The sequence below is a fragment of the Diplotaxodon limnothrissa genome, linkage group LG7 (genome assembly GCF_057381915.1).
Source record: "Diplotaxodon limnothrissa isolate DT_005_m linkage group LG7, D_limnothrissa_male_GT1.1, whole genome shotgun sequence".
Lineage (NCBI taxonomy): Eukaryota > Metazoa > Chordata > Actinopteri > Cichliformes > Cichlidae > Diplotaxodon > Diplotaxodon limnothrissa.
Window position 1 is genome coordinate 39,458,643 of NC_140602.1, and position 17,238 is coordinate 39,475,880.

General features: G+C 36.7%; 1 protein-coding gene across 1 annotated transcript in view; it reads right to left on the reverse strand.

Annotated features, from left to right (window-relative positions):
* cntfr (ciliary neurotrophic factor receptor) overlaps positions 1-17,238 on the reverse strand; it is a 233,937-nt gene that overhangs the window by 200,734 nt on the left and 15,965 nt on the right. Inside the window, exon 2 of the mRNA XM_085359687.1 lies at positions 613-653. The gene's annotated coding sequence lies outside the window, so the exon portion shown is untranslated. The remainder of the gene's footprint in view (positions 1-612; positions 654-17,238) is intronic.

Below are 17,238 nucleotides of genomic sequence, written 5' to 3' on the forward strand. Positions count from 1 at the left end.
ATGTCACCACAGCAACCAGATACAGCTGAAGACATGCTACTGACAGAGAAGGAGAGACCACCATACTGGCAGACCAGAGCTTTTCAAAGAGTAGAGCTACTGGGATCGCTTATTACTTTTTTTTTTTTCAAATATTTTTTTTCTTGAGAGCCAAAAAATTTCATATTCATCATCTCATCAAGTACCTGAAGGTGTATATTCACACTTACATTATTTTTACCACATGGGACTCACATTGACTGATTTAATCTTGAATGCTCACTGTCAAAACTATCATCGTCAAAGTGGTGTGATGTAAGTTTCATGTGTCACCACGACAGATTTACGAGATGATGCTATCTCACTACTGACATGGTTAGGCAGGAAAACAAAGAGGGGAACAAGCTTTTTTGCCTGTTTGTGGTGAACATTAAATGCACTTTGTAAAACACGATCAGCACAATGCATCATAAAGCTAAACTGTAAATAAAGGCAAGAAAACAAGTCAGATTTGAGTTTTGATCTACAGAAAGCATGCACACACACACACACACACACACACACACACACACACACACACACACACACACACACACACACACACACACACACACACACAAGAATTAAACTTACTTCTGACAGGGCAAAATGTCAGCACGTTCCTCCTCTTCACCCTGTCAAAAACAACATGGAGTTAGTCACTGCATACACTAAAAATGCACTGTTAAGGATTTGACATCAGGATATGAGAATCTGATCTTTAAAGAGATTGAGCAGTCATTTAAAAATGGGGGGATTTAGGCCTGCCTTTCCCTAAGCTTTTTGAACACGACAAAGTGGTCACAACCTCTAAAGAGTGATTATCTGTGGTGAGGTTGAGAATATCATCAGGTCATCCCTATCTTTGCAGTCTAGTCCCCCCCCCAAAAAAAGCATACATAAAAACAGTCAATGTCAGTCAAAAGTGAGCTCTATCTAAAAGAAAGATTTGAAACATTACTGTTGAAAAGTAGAACATCCGGCTAAAAATACTAGCAAACCCCACCAAAGAGACTCTAAAACTGCACTTCCAGTTTGAAGCAGGCGACACATTACCATTTTGTAAAAATATAAAATATGAATGCATCCACACCATATCCTGCCTTTGCAGTCTTATCTACCCCCTACCCACCCTTCTCCACCGCTTCTTCCTCCCATCTGGCTTTCATTTTCTCCACCTGCCCATCAGTCTGCAGGCAGAGACAGGTGAGCCTATTACACGCTTCTCACATTCTGCTAGACACACTCACAGATACACACACAAAAACACTCTAGCTCCACTTCATGGTAATTTAACTTGCCATGCACATCAGCCAAATCTGCTGCGCTGTAAAACGGCTGTTACCGCAGCCACGTCATGCTTCTGATGAAGTGGTCTAGTGTCCAGTATAAAAGCTACAACAAACTCCATTACAGTCTGCCGAATCATAGATAATGGATACGAGTGAAGAGGTTCAGCCCTAAAATTTATATTTTGTGGTTTTGAAAAAGTGAAATGTTGAGCATTGGAAAAAATAAAAGATAATCGGAGCTCCTGTTAATAAATTACAATTATTGTGTGACTTGAATAATATAGCCAAGGGTTAAAGTGGGATAGAGCAGGTGAAAGAACCCTAAGTTCTGGTGTAGTGGGAAGCAGGTGAAATGAATCAGAAATGAAATAATTTTAGATAATAATGTCTGTTGTGGGGTGTAGCAAATCCAGCTGACCTATGTTGCTGCTGTATTTTACTGCTCTTTGTGGATTTAGCTCACTACATTCTGGAATACAGCAGATGCTAGATGAGTGATATCGTGGCTGCTTTCCAATCAGTATAAAGGTGGATTTAGCCAACTGTTACTAAAGAACTTTATCAAATTGATGACTCCTTCAGGAAGCAAGTCTTGTTACTCTTCTGGACACTTATTTGGGCAGTTATTTTGAAGCACTCTTTCAATTAACTTTCATTTTAATGGTCAAGGGGACATAAAAACTACAGAACATATCCAGTTAAATCTGATAAAAATCACTTAAAAGTTGGCTGACGTTGCACAAATATGGTTTTAAATCTTTCAGCCTTGAAAGATATATATTGTACCACAGTCTTTACTGTTGCAAAATTCCCCCATAAATTTCTTGAGGATTCTTTCAGTACCATATCTCTTGATTATAATGTCTGCTACCCAGGACCTAAAGTAGCGCCGACTGTAGATACCACTGCATTAGTTCAGCAACGTCCATCTTTGCAAAGTTTACCGCAATACTGCTTACTACACAATTTAGCCAATACAGTAAAGTGGTTAAACTAGGTAGTATAACTAATGTTGAGCAGCAACATTTGAATAACAAATTTATTTAAGTGATGTATATTACTGCAAAGTTTTATAGCAGATTTCTACTGTACAGCAGGGTTTAGTGTTTCGAAAAAACAAAAAAACCTCATCCGAGGATTTATTATTAGATTTTTTTTAAGTAAGCTAACACATCTAATATATACTACTAAAAGTGATGATCAGTGCACTACACAGCACAAAGCACATGCCTGGTCATTAAGAACTGCAATATCATTAAAATAAAAACAAACGAAAATCTCTTTGCTTAATAATGATGAAACGGAAATAAAAGTTATGGCCTTACTATGTAAATCCTGTTTTAATCAACTGCTCAGTAAACATTGTTGGCCAGGATTCATCTGTCCACTTTACAATATGAAAAAGCTTGAATTGTGCAGCATAAATAAATCCTATCAGAACTGTTATTCTTCCTACCTTCATCCTTTAGTTTTCAGTTCATTAAAAAATGTTGTCAGATATCCGGTCTCCTAATATTTTCTGGTATAGATGAACTGAACTGAATTCGGTATAACTTGTTGTTCTTGAAGGTTATTTATTTATTTTCAGAAATCTTGTCTGCCTGCCTGGTTGGGTGGTGGGAAGGCAGAGATAACAGGTGTGTGTGTGTGTGTGTGTGTGTGTGTGTGTGTGTGTGTGTGTGTGTGTGTGTGTGTGTGTGTGTGTGTGTGTTTGCCATGGGGACAAGGAGGATGGGGTAGTGGGTTGCTGGTGGCAATGCTGCAGAACATGTTATCATGTGAAACATCCCCTTTAAGACAAGTACACACTTTGTACCCATCACTCACTCTACCTCTTCTTGTTTGCTCCCCTGATTCTCTCCCTATTTCAGTCTCTCCTGGAGTTTTTGTTTCTTTACACAAACACATAAACCTTTTTCTCTAATTGTATCCTTCTTCCAGACTTTGACACCAGCTGAACTTTTCCAATTCAGCAGTTTTTCTTTAAACAATTTCAGAATCACTAAGAACAAACCATCATTAATAACACTAAAAACAAAAAGTGCAGCCTTCAACAATAAGTAAATAGATAAATATTTTAAAAAAGTAAATCAGCAGTAATCAATTCACCAGGTCTCCAGGTGCAGTTGACAGTTTTAGCAGGAGAGACTAAAAATATTTATGTGGATAGTCAAAGCGTGATTATTAAAGAAAGGATGACTGAGGGAGAAAACAAGGAGGAGCTGAATAGAGAACAGTAGCAGAAGGATTAAAATAGATAGATGAGAATGCAAACTGAGAGACTCTCAAGAGATAATTACAAACTCAGCATGTGTGTTTTCAACACCCCCATAACAGCAGATCACCCTGGTTCAGCAGCCAGAGATATCTGAGTTCCTTCTTACTAATACTTTTTAATAATCCTGACTCTAAAGCATCAAGGTGTGGGTGAATTTTCACTTTAGTGGGCAGCAAAATCACGGTAAAACCTCAAAATCATGGCTTAAAATCAGGTTTTAATTATAACATGAAGTTTTCTCAGTATGACTGTTTGCCTTGTGTACAGACTATTTATTATCCAGATGCTGGGCTTGTGTTTATCAAATCACCTGATTTCTTTAGTATGACTTGTGAAAAAGTTTTCATGAATAAGGTCAAAGTTTAGGAGGAATCAGGTTCTGCTCAAACATATTAAAAAAAAAAAAACTGTGAAAACCGTGACTACTAAACTCACATATATATCTTCACATATAAAATCACATATTGGTGATTTTAATTCCCAGTCACTATTATTTGTTCTCAAAGTATTACATGTTTTATGTCAGTAGTATTTCATTGATCAAGATTGCATGTGTGATCCAAATGTTCCTTTCATTATTTAACAAGTACACATAACATACTAGACATGCCATCACAGAGCTGGTGAATAAAAGGAGGAGTTGATTCCACACTGAAATATATCTGAAATATTAACATTAATATCTTACTGCTATCAAATGAGGACAGAAGAAGAAAAAAAACCAACCCTAAACTAAACATAGAGAATTTAAAGATTTAGCTGTCATTGGTTGAATGCTATTATAAATCAATGGGCTGAAAGGAGATTCGCTGAGCTGCACATTGCACAAAATCCAATGTGAATTCAGGCAACAATCCCTCAGTTCTCTCAGTCTGCTCTGTTTCCCTGCTCTTTCTGCTAAAACCAGAGCTATTAATACCGAGCAGAGGACTCAGATTAAGAAGATAAAGACTAAAAGAGCATATAGCAACAGAAGCTATGAACATAGTAGGAGGTAAACCTACTGACAACAGGTTGACCTGCTATTTTATTTGCAGATTACATTTGAGTGTTTTGTTTTTGAGTGACTGAGAACCTTCACAGACATTTGAGTGTTTAAAAAAATCTAAATTATATCAAATTAAATTATTTATATTCATCCAGCACCACAAAATGTAATGAAAGCAGAATTAAATTCATGACTTTGTAACTTTTGTTCTGTTCAATATGACAATGCTATGTCATATTGCAAGTTCTTCTGTGTAAAGGACACACAGAAGACATATTAGCTGAAGCAGCATATGTAAAGTCTCACCAAGAAAAACAACAGAATTGGTTTTAGATCCACATTTAAACAAACAAAAATCATATTGGTTATTTCACTACATCCCCTGGATTTTTAGAGGGTTGCAACAAATTGGGTTTTGTCTGGGGTTTAGAAAAAAAAATTCACAGGTGTATTTGTGACAATTTTCATTGTGTAGTTATGACAGAGCAGTGAGGCGACATTTCAGATCATCTTGAATGCAAATTAAAGGAAACTAACAAAAAAACCCAAACAAACAAAATAGACCAAAAAAAATAAAGTTAAAAAACTCATAAGAAGCCTGCAGTGAAAGACGCAAGGATTGCATAGTTAAGATGTTAGGAGAGGGAACTGGAGGCAGTGAGTTCAGGCTATAAGCCTTATAATCTGCTTCATAACTGTCATCTGACATCACTGCAGCAGATGCTTCATCTTGGATCATGTTCTGTCTGCCTGTTCTAAATAATGGGTAGGGGTCTTATTGTCATACTGTACTCTGATGAAAATGAAGAGGACTGAGGGAGAGCAGAAAAAGGCCATTGTTTATTATCCCACTACAAAACAGGGTGGAGAGGGCGCTCAGCCATAGACTGCACGAACATAGAAAAAGATGGACACAGAAGGAGGGGTGACAAGCAAACCAGCTCCTATACAGCTTTTGTTTTGTTTTGTTTCTCATTTAGTGTCACAACCTAACTAGTTAGTCACCTAGCTCAATAAGAAATGCTTAATGTGACTTTTAGTGAACTGCATGCAAGTTGGGAATTTGCATCTGATGAGAATAATCTAATTTATTTAATCAGGAGCAAAAAAACAGCAAGAAGAAAATAAATCTAAAATGGAAAGTAATGATTTCCCTCAAGGATTTTTTTCTTTCTTTCTGAAATACAGACAGCCAATTCACTGAATGACCTTCATTGGAAATTAACCTACAGTGATAACACTGAAAGCCAGTTCAGAAGCGGCAAATGTTCTCCCTTCATCCTTCATATTAACATTGTTTACCATGCTGCATTTCATGTTTATTTCCTCAACAAAAGAAAAGAAAACACGATGTTCTCGTTCTCCCTTTTGGCTCTTTGTGTCAGTCTCTCAGTCATCTTTATTACATTCAGTGTTCATTGCAGCTTGGTGTCTGTCTTTAACTTCAGGTTTACATATATGGTCAGCAAGGAGAGGTCAACCATGGGGCTTGAGGCTGCAATCACCTGTCAGCCTCACTCTCACTCCACCTACAGTAGTCAAGTTAATTAAGTGATTTAAGAGAGGAAAGCTGCTTTGCACACTATAAATGATTTCTTGTTAGTAGACATGACAAAAACAGAATTATGGAAAAGAGAGCAGCACTGTACATGACAGAAAATCAGCTTTTGATTTCCTGCCAGCCCATAACAGATGGCCCAAGGCTTTTGCTTTTTCTCATAAATTTAAATCAATTTTGCAATTAGTAGACGTTAAAATAGTAAAATTTTGACTTGATATGGTAGTTGAATGATCATATGTCTCAACATTTAATTAAAAAAGTAAACCTTTTATTGAAAATTATTTTATTTTATTTTATTTAGCTTTTTTTTTTTCCAGAGCTGACTCATGGATATCTGGTTAGGTATGTCATTGCTACGGGTTTTCAGATTTATAAGTAGGCAAGTAGACTATGGTGGACTATTGCTGGGCAAGACTTTATAAAAAAAAATGTTAATAATTACTTACATTTCAATGAAATAACAATCCATAGTCTTTACCTTTTTTAATAACTTGTTTGAACATTACTGTAGAGTTGACTTTGAGTGTTGCACATGTATGGATACTGAATCTGCAGATGAAGCAGTTTCTATACTAATTGCAGTCTTGTTGGGCTAGATACCTAACCCCAAATTACTCCCAATGGATCCATTGAAGACTGAGTGTATACATGATAGGCTGGCATTTAAAGGCATAAAATAAAAGTAATTTGAGTGCCCGGTAAAAGCAGAAAAGTACTATAAAATTAGTCCATTTATAATTTACCATAATGCAAACAAAGACACTATTCATAATTGAGAAGGGCTTCATTTAAAGAGTGCTTTTGAAACAGCAAAAATAGAATGATTGCTTAAAGAATAAGAAAATGTGTAAATGTCAAGAAAGCTGGGAAGACGTATGGCTTATGGCCTATAAGAGCAGGTTTCTGTCAGTGTCATAAAATGTGTTAGATTTAAACATCAAACCTATTTAAATTTAAGCTATTTGAAAAAGATAAATATTTATGTATGTCAGAAGTACATACAGACAGGCATTGTACCATTATTAACGTTACGTATTCCTTATTGATAATTCCTTTACATTTTCTTATAGGAATGAACCCGGTGTACTAACAAGTTCGCCAGGTGTAACCTCTTCATATTCCAGCCTCAGTTTTGCATGAACAATATTACCAGTCAGAAAGTGATAATTTTACTGTGGGTCAAGTTGATAAAATCAATTGGAAATGTTCAAAGTAATTAAAAATGGGCAAAGACAGACGATAGAAACCCCAGAAGCAAGTTCAGTTGATACTCTACTCTCATTATTGAGAGTGCACCATGAAATATGGCATACAAGACGGGAATACAAGTGAGCAGGGAGTAAAGAGAGGTAAGGTATGAGGTAAAATGAAATGCTAAATTAAAAGATAAAATTAACTGAAAGAAAAAGTCTGTTACAGCCGTTTTAAATATGAATGTAAAAACTATCTTAAATATTTTTTATGTTACAGTAATAATACTCTCTTTTTATGTTGAATAGTGTACTTGATTTTGCTTTCGTTCTCTCAAACCACTACTTTCATTGATTGAGCCACCTTTTAACTGCCTGCTAGCTGATTGCACTGAAACCCTTTGAGACAAAAAAATAATAAAATAAAAATAAAGTAAAATAAAATAATTAGATAAGGTGGTTTGCCCAGAGGACTACAATGGTGACTGGGAAGCTTGGCAGACCAAAGAATGACGGCATCTAATACGGGAAAAGAAGAGATACAGAGAAGGAGAGAAGGTAGTTAGAAAATGGTGAAATGACTGGCAGACTGATAATAAAAGGCTGTCATCTCTACTGAGCCGTGAATAAAGGACTGGATGAAAATGTGTTGAAAACAGAGTGGAAGGTATGGAAGGCAATGAGAAAGACACTGAGAATAACTGGGGTTATCTAGCAATGTTAAAGTAAATTGTCACCTCTTCTAGACACTGAGAGAACTGTGAGAGCGAAGGGTTAGTGGTAAAGAGAAAGCAAGATACAAAAATGGAAGAATCAAGAAAGGAAGATGAAATAAGCTTAAAAACAAGCCTAGGATGTAGGCAAAGTGCAGAGGCAAAAGGGCAAAAAAAAAGGAAAGCAAGACAGCAAATGTTGTCAAAACTTGGCGAGTGATAGAAGACATTGATCACAAGGCCAAGTAGATGGATAGCAAGAAAGATCAAATGGGAGAGATGAAGGGAGAACAGAAGAGCAAACTGGACTAAAATGGGCTTAAATGCCTATCACAAAGGAATGAGGAGGGAAATCAAGAGATAAAGACCGAGCGGAGGGAAGGCAGAGACAGAGAGCAAAATGGTGTGAAATTGACATGAAAATGGAGTTATGGTGGTGGGGGAGTGTGCTTCGTGAAAAGCCAACATGCTGACACCTGAGGTTTGTGAGGGTTAGAGTAGGTTGGCTCAGCATGATAAGATAACTGCCACCTTATCTGTGGCTGTCAGAACACTAACACACATACACGGTGACATATCAACACAAATGCAGCTCACACACAGTTTGACCAGGGAAAAGCGGTCAAAACACTATTGGAAGATTGGCAGACAGGTGTTTGGAACTGTGACAGGAATTGAGTCTGATGTCTATTTGTGTATTGCTGTGCGTGTGCCCATGCGCTCATGCGTGCGTGTATACTGTACATGTGATAGGCGGTGCAGACGCAGATGTGAATGAGGCTGTAGCAATGACACTAAAGTAAATAAGTAATTTTGATCAGGTTTTGTCACAGATTCGACACTGATTTAGAAGTTTTCAATGAAGGGACTAATGTATACTTGTGCAGGTTTTTGTCAATTACACAAACATTTTAAATACAAACATTTTGTGCAAGTAGAGGTTCCTCCCAGTCTACCTAAGTAAGCTGTTTGTTGCCATGTCGATGACCATCGATCAGGATGCTGGTTTACTTGCTCCCAGTTCCTAAGTCTTACTCTACGCTGTAACTGTCAGAAACAAACTGTCTCTCACCGTGACTTGTATTTAATCAATGTTTCAGTTGTGAAAGCCAGGCCCGGCTGTAAGGAATATAGACCACTGTGTGGGCTGAGAACAGATGAGAAATGAAAGAGTTTAAAGCAGGAGAGAAAGAAAAAAAACATTATGAAGGAATCAAAGAAGTAAGAAAAAGTGTGTGAAGCCTTTTTATAATGCTTAGCTGTGCCCTAGCATAATGCAGAAATAAAAAAATTATTAAAAAACATAGTTAAATGATCAAGTGTTTAATTAACTGTTAGCACAGTTTTAAGAACACAAGCATATTCATCCATTTGGACAGGCCTTATTAATGACAGGATTTCATGTTGGTGGTATAAAAAAACAATATATACATGCATATAAGTTCATTTAATGGTTAGAAGTTTTATGTATTTGTTACTAGATTTTATTTTTCATCTTTAACATTTGTGTAAATACTTATTAATTACTGTGAAAACTGATTTTTCTTCAGCAGAAGCATAGAAAGCAACTGAACGGACAGAAGGAGACCAACGTTAAATCCCTCGTGCAATTAGTCTGTGGGATTTAACAAAATATCTGCATGCCTTAAAAGTATTCCACAGACATCCTCTGCATAAAAGGACAAACAAATATTGTGTCCCCAAAGGGGATCAGTGCAGTGTAGTTTAAAATTATAAAACAAATCAACATCATGATCTGCCATCATTACTTTGGCATAGAGTCAGGGATAGAGATTGAATTTTTATACCCCAGCTGGTTTGATGTAAAGGCTGTGACAGCCAGTCTAACGGTCATCTAGAGCCATAAATGTTAATTAACAGCCTAAGCTGCTGGACATTCAATTTCCTGCTCTAGCTGAAAGGAAGGGCTCATAAAAACATGGTCCTTTCACATGTGGATATCTCACATATGTATGTAAGAATATAACCATGTGTAAGTTCTTATGTGTGACTATTTGTGTGTTTTTGTGTGTGTGTGTGTGTGTGTGTGTGTGTGTGTGTGTGTGTGTGTGTGTGTGTGTGTGTGTGTGTGCAGCTTTATATGTGACAATGTGTGAACGTCTGCATGGTCCAAGGACACACTGTGATGCAAACTGTCCCAAAGGCTCTTCTGTCCTTTTCTAATACAGCAATAAGCCGTCAGCACAAACCATAACTAGCTAATCGCACTATGACAACAGAATAAAGCCACACAGAGACAAAGTCAGGTAAAAGTCAAAGCACAACCACATGAAGGTACACAACCGTATAAGGTCAGGTGAGTTACATGGTGACATCACCAAGAAAAAGTAAAAATAACGCTATGGAATCAAATTACGACTTTGACCACTGTAAAACGTAGGTCATGCTATAACATCACACCACAGCTGTACATGACCTAAATGAGTGTCAGCAGGCTGAACACCAAAAGACATTCAGTATCTGTTTCCTATGTGGACAAAGCACAGCAGAAATGTCATAGATGTTTTGACTCAAAGCACACACACAAACTCTTCCAGAAACTAGACTTAACATTAGGCATCTACCCTACTAACAACTCCAGGCTGTTATTTGTAAAGAATCTCCAGGATATTCAGATTTTTTTTAAAATGCCTTTAAAACTCTGGATTCATTATCGCAGATGAATATTTTTTTTTTAAATTAAACTGATAGTTCTGTTTCCTCTATGCATTCACACAGTCTCATAACATTACAGTTTCATTAACTGCTGTTTTGGAAAACATTTACTTTTTCATTTTAACAGTTTCGTTGACCTCAAAAACACAATTGCATCTTTTGGGATCTTGCTAACTTGCTCTCGCTTTGTATGCAGTGCTGAATTCTCAGATCAAATACATAGCTTATTAAGCTTCAGGTTTTCAATGCTGTTCAGTTTTCATCAATATGATATTGTGGCTCAAAACACCTCAAAGCAGAATAAGAGCAAGGATATTAGTAGAATCAATAGTGGCCAAGGAGCCAGAACTCAACATATTTTTGTGCATGTATAAATAGTGGGATTGTGGCTGTTCTGTAAATGTCATCACCTACCGTATCATTGTTTTTTTTAGCTGTTTTCTCATTAGCTTTGTTTAAAATCCAACCCTTGCCTGGTGATGCTGGATAATTGATGACAATGGAAATTTTAAAAAAGAAAAAAAAAGAAAATCCCTTGCTGTGGAAAACAGAACTAATGGACGCCAGCCATGACTCTCTCTTTCCATTTCTGTTGATGACTCTCTTCTCCCCCATGGCTCATCTATCAATCCATTTACCCATTCTACCTCATGTATCCACTGCTCTCTCTCCCCCCTTCTCCTAATATCTATCTAAATGTATTGTAGGCCGTCAGTATTTCAGGCTGGTGTAGTATTCTGACCATGAAGATGTTTTACAGGCGACCCACCCCCACCTTCTCAACCCCCTTTCACCAAACAGATAGGAGTAAAGCTCCCATGTTAGAGCCACGGTTCAGTGGTTTCTAATTATGTGTTCACTGTAGGAGCCTGGTTGGAATATTTCATATAGACCCATGAGGAACAGATAAGAGAGAGAATGGGAAGGGAGGAAGGAACGGAGGACCAAGAGAGAGATACAAATAGATGGAGAGAGAATTTATATCTATACACTTTACATTACATAAATGTTGTTTGTAGTCTATATTGTTCTATAATGAAATCAAACACTAAGGACAAAGATGTTATGAGATCCATCCGTTTTCTTCCACTTATCCAATTCAGGTTCACGTGAGGTTACATGTGCTGTCACAGGGCTAACACAGAGAGACAGACAATCACTCACACCTAGGGTCAATTCAAAATTGGCAATTAACCTACCCTCACTAACTGTGTGTCTTCACACTGTGTGAGGAGAAAACCCAGGGACATGGGGAGACCATGCACACTCCACATAGTAAGCAAACAGAATCGAACGCAGGACCTTCTTGCTGTGCAGCAACAGTGCTAACCACTGTTCATGGGCAAATGTGATATGATGACTGAAAGTAAACTGTGAACTTTTTACTCATTTCTATTCCTTTAGTATTTATGTTTTATTTTAAAAAAAAAAAGTATAAAAGTGGCTTTAAAGGCCTCTGTGTCATTTTAATATGAACATAAAATTTTAAAGATATGGTTTGGTTCTTCGTTGAGGTAAAGAGTGTACATCCTTGAGGGGGTGCATCAGTATCCTGTGAGATATGAAACATACTATTTTTTTAAGCTCCATGATAATCAGCTTTTCCTACACATGCATCACCGCTACCTACATCATTTTAATTATCAAAGACTTTTGGTGATGAAGGACAACGTCTTAAGTTAGCAAGCTTGTCAGCTTGATTAAAGTCTGTTATGTAAAAGACATATCTGTAGCATGCATGTCTATATCTGCTTTTGTTTAGATTCCATCAGAGGATTTGAAATAAAAACAGACTCGTAATAAGGTGCTAAAAACAACCCAACTTCAACAAGGCCAACAATGCGGCGCAAATACACAGATTTGCAAGTTGACAGACCTGACCTGAATTAATTTTTATATGAAGAAATATTGATGAAGAAGTTTGCATACAGTGCAGTGTCCGAACCTTGACCTGCCATTCTTTTTAATCACACAATGAAGGTTAATGTCTCCAGACCTTGCCTTTTGGTTAATTATGCAGTAATTAGAGGGCCTTCTTGACCTTGCAAGTACAGTTAAATGAGCCACATGCATGCTCCCCCAGGAAGACATGCACACATACACAGCAGCTCTTCTCAGGGCTCTTAAATGACTGGTGTCATTAATGTTGGTGTGCAGTTGCCAGATGTAATATTTCCTGTGGTCATTAGACCATCTGGTGGCCTGACTCCTCTCATATCTCTATCTTTCTCTGTGTCTACCCATCTGCAATTCATGTGCTTCACAGCCCATGTCTCTTTATTTCTCTATATTTTGCTTCTTCGCATTTCTCCCGTCTTTTCACCCGATTTCCTCTCACCTTTTTCTCTCTATCTACATCTGCCATATTGACTTTTTAAAATTATTTCCTCTCACTTTCATCCTCATGTTGTACACGACTACCTCTTGCTCTCTGGCCACTTCATTCACAGGATTATAATGGCATTCAATTGATATATGTGGTCATTTTGGTGCTACAATATGTTAATTTGAGAGAGCTCGAGCCTCATTACTGGAGGGGTCAATATCACTTTAAATCAAAGCTTCATAAATGCTGTAATTATGGTGTTATTGGCAAATTCACCCAGACACATAAAGCAATACCATTTTAAAATGCTGGCTAAGACCCTTCAGTAATTCTGAACTGCATTTATACTGAGAAAAATATGTAATTAAAATGTGACCCTCAGGTTATATTACTTAATACAATCGAAAAAGTAATGGCTGGGCATCTGAATCACATCATATAAAACACGGTAGCTATCCTATAAGGACATTTTACTGACAACTAAGCATTTAAATATAGTAGAAAAATAGTATAGGATAGTATTTTTTTTAACTCACTGTAACATAAATTTCTCTGCAATTTAAATGCTTCATATTCCAAACAGCATATGTAGAAAGAAAAACACAGTCGTGCAACATATTCCTGCTTCTCATAACCTTAGAAACACTCACATATACTGAATACAGAAGCTAAAAATCAGTGCATCCTTAATTAAAACAGCCATCAGGGCAGTCAAAAATATATCTTTACTGGTTTTAGTGCTGCATTTCACTTTCCTCAGACACAAGTTTGATATTTTCTGTTAAAAAAGAAAAAAAAAATCTGTCTCCCCCTTAATTACTCTTCCTCTGTTCTTTGCTCACCTACCTGTGTCTCACCACATGTGAGAAACTAAAATCTGATTGCTTCAGTTTCATAAGCCTGTTGGCTCCTCGCCTCCTCTACTCCTTAAATTTTTAATGAGTGAAATTCCTTTGAAATGTAAGTGTAGCCATACAATAATCTATAACTTTTTTTTGTTACATCTAACTTCCAGTGAAAAGTTAAAAAGATTAAAGTAAAGTCAGACAAAATATATTTTTAAAAGAGGCATTTTGTTGACATGCTGTTCAATGTCTTTTTGACATTTCTTGTCTTCTTTTTTTTCCTTGTCAGAGATTATAGCACGGTCTGTCTGTTGAATGCCAGATTTTGTTTAACTGTAACAAATGCTCAGTGATATAAGAAGGGTTTTACAATTGACAGTTTAATAGATTGTCATCACTCCCAAGCTTGACTGTAGATTTCCATGGCTTATAGTGGCTTTAATTAAATGACAATCCCACTTTTCTTGAAATAACTCATAATCAATACATATGAGTGCTTTTTGCATGTTTGAGAAACTCAATAAGCTGTTAAATCAAAGGAACTAAACTAAAACATGGTCTTCTTCACAGCCTTCCTCGCCTACACACAGTATAGCTGCACTAAAAAAGAGAAATGGATAGTGTATCATGATCAGACTTCATTAAACTCATGTCTGAGTCACACATCAGAAACATTTCTCACTGCATCCAATATTTCCAGCTACAACAGGGTATCTGTGGTCTATTTCTTTTTTAACTAAAAGGCAGATGATAGGAAGTGGACACATGATCAATTTTAATCATTTGTTAATGGCAAAGAGCAACTCCACACTAGCAAGATCCAGAGTGTTCAGAGGTTTTAAGACTTTGAAACAAGGAGCTTGTACTAGAGCCAAAAACTTTCTTGCTTCTGGGAATTTGGTTATGGTGAAGAAAGTGCACACTAAATTTAAGAATGAGTTCTAATTACACAAACATCAGGAGGAATGGCTGACCTTTAACCAAATTCAGATACCAAGTGTTGTGGAAATTTAACAGAATGAAAGGATTCATTTTATTTAATTCCCAGTCAATCACCATCAGTATCACCAATATGTCAGCTATTAATTAACTGAGGAAAACATCATTTTTAAATAATAACATTTTCAATGAGTTACTGTATGTGCTTAAAAAAAAGCTTTTTTCTCAACAGGAAATGGTGTAGTACCTCATTGCATGTGGATACATGAACATGTTCAAACTGAGCTGCGTTGGTTAAAAATGCCAAGTGACTAATGAACTAAATGGTCCTGATGAGGAGACCAGACTTACAGATTCTTTTCAAAGCCATTGGCAGCATGCTTACAGTGTTATGATCATACTTTGGGTATAATATTGTGCCTTGGAACTCTCTAGTCCAAACAACCTTATATTCCTTCAAGAGGAACCAACCTGGATTCTGCATTATAAAACTGTCTGGCCCTCAGGAGCTGATTTGATTGACAGTGATTAAGGCCAGGTTTTCACAGACACACTGGTCATATATTCCTTGTGAACAAAGTTTTCAAATGTGCCACAGGTGTGCACTGTTCCTCAAGTCCCACGTGGTTTGTTTAATCGGATTAAAGGGATTGCAAAAAACATGAAAAATATTACAGTGTGGCCCATTATGTCCTTAAAAATCCATTAAAACCAACGAGTTGAAGAAAAGCACTAACAGTAAAAAACCATAACATTCTTAGTCCACGTTAGTTTAGGCAAGTAGAACATAATCTTAAAGTAGTGCTAATATATAATAATATGTATGCACAATTTGGATTTGGTGCTGCAGGCAGGGACTACAAAGCTGGCCTGTTAATCTGTGTGCTATATTGTAAGACTTACATTCTTAATGGGAGTGTCACAGCCTCATGAGAATCCCTCATGCCTGTCCTTTGAAAAATAAGATCTAAAAGCCTCTTATACATTAAAAACTATTCAAAGAACAAAGTCCAGCACAGCCCTAAGCACTAGGTGGGAATTACTGAGCAAAAAAAATGTATTTTTATGTTTATATTCCTGACTGAAGGTTGTCTATATATGTGGAAGTACTTAGTACATAGTGCACTGTACATCAAAGAAAAATCTTCTTGATTTGGAAGCATGGTAAGTCTAACATGAACAATGTCAATCACCTTAACTTTAACGTATTTTTATTTTATTTTATTTTCAAATGCCATTTGACCCAGTTCTTCTGGGCCTACTTTTTCTGTTCTTTTTTGCCTTTGCTTGTCACACAAATTATTTTAAAAGAGCAATGCAGATTCGAGACTGGTTTGGCTTACAGTCAAGCTAATTTAGTCATGCATTGTTTCATAGGATGTTAAATCAGATGATATTGTTAGACTCATGACACATTTCAGGAAACAGAGATAGAGATTATTGTCAGAGTCGGAACGATGTGATGATAATTGAAAGACTTAGAATTCATGCCAATTAAATTGCTCCCCGTAAGCTTCATCCACAGCCATTTATCACTGAAATTATGTGAGAGCAAAAGCTATTCATGAACTCTGACTCAGCAGAATGTGTGCAGTGAGCCCATATTCTTGAGTATCAAGTCCTAGTGCACTGAAAAAACTGATTATTTCAAACTAATTAACACCCCTCCAGCCAGTCAGGATGGAGTGCACACAGAGGCCACGGTGTTATTTAGGAATCATAACTGAGAGGGAAATTTTCACTACGAATATTTTTATGATGCAAGGTTGTGCAGCAATAGACCAATTTGCTTCATCAAAGTATCCAGTTAGTCACCCTTGTATACAAGGAGTATTGCACAGAAGGATCTCACCCTCCCTCTTTCTCTTTATAATGACCTCTCTGATTCGTACACTTTAGCTGGTTATGTTGTCAAATTTTTCGTTCAATTTCCACTTAGTTCAAAATGTAAATAATCGGCTTTTAAAGATAAACCTACCAATTACATACAGTTTCTGTCAGATCCTTCCCGCATGCATACAGACACACGCTCCTTATGCTTTGTAACTAGCATCTTAAAGAGGCTTTCCAGTCTTGACAGCTCAATTTTCTGATTATTATAGCATAATTGTGTCAGTTAATGGGTATTCTCATATTTCATTTAGATTTTTCTTTTTTTATGACAAAAAAATCTAGTTTGAGGCCATATTACTTCTAAGCTGGCAATTACAACAAATTGCTCCTAGTAATGGAGAAATATGGTTGCTTATGATAAGTTCCATATGGACACTTTTTTTCTACATTTCTGTCTTTTTGGGCTAGCAGTCAGAGGATTTATGCAATAGTGGACGGCTGTAAATCACACCACAGACACATATTTAAATGGAAATATGAGTACAACAGCCTAGTAACACAAAGAACCGTAGGTTCCGT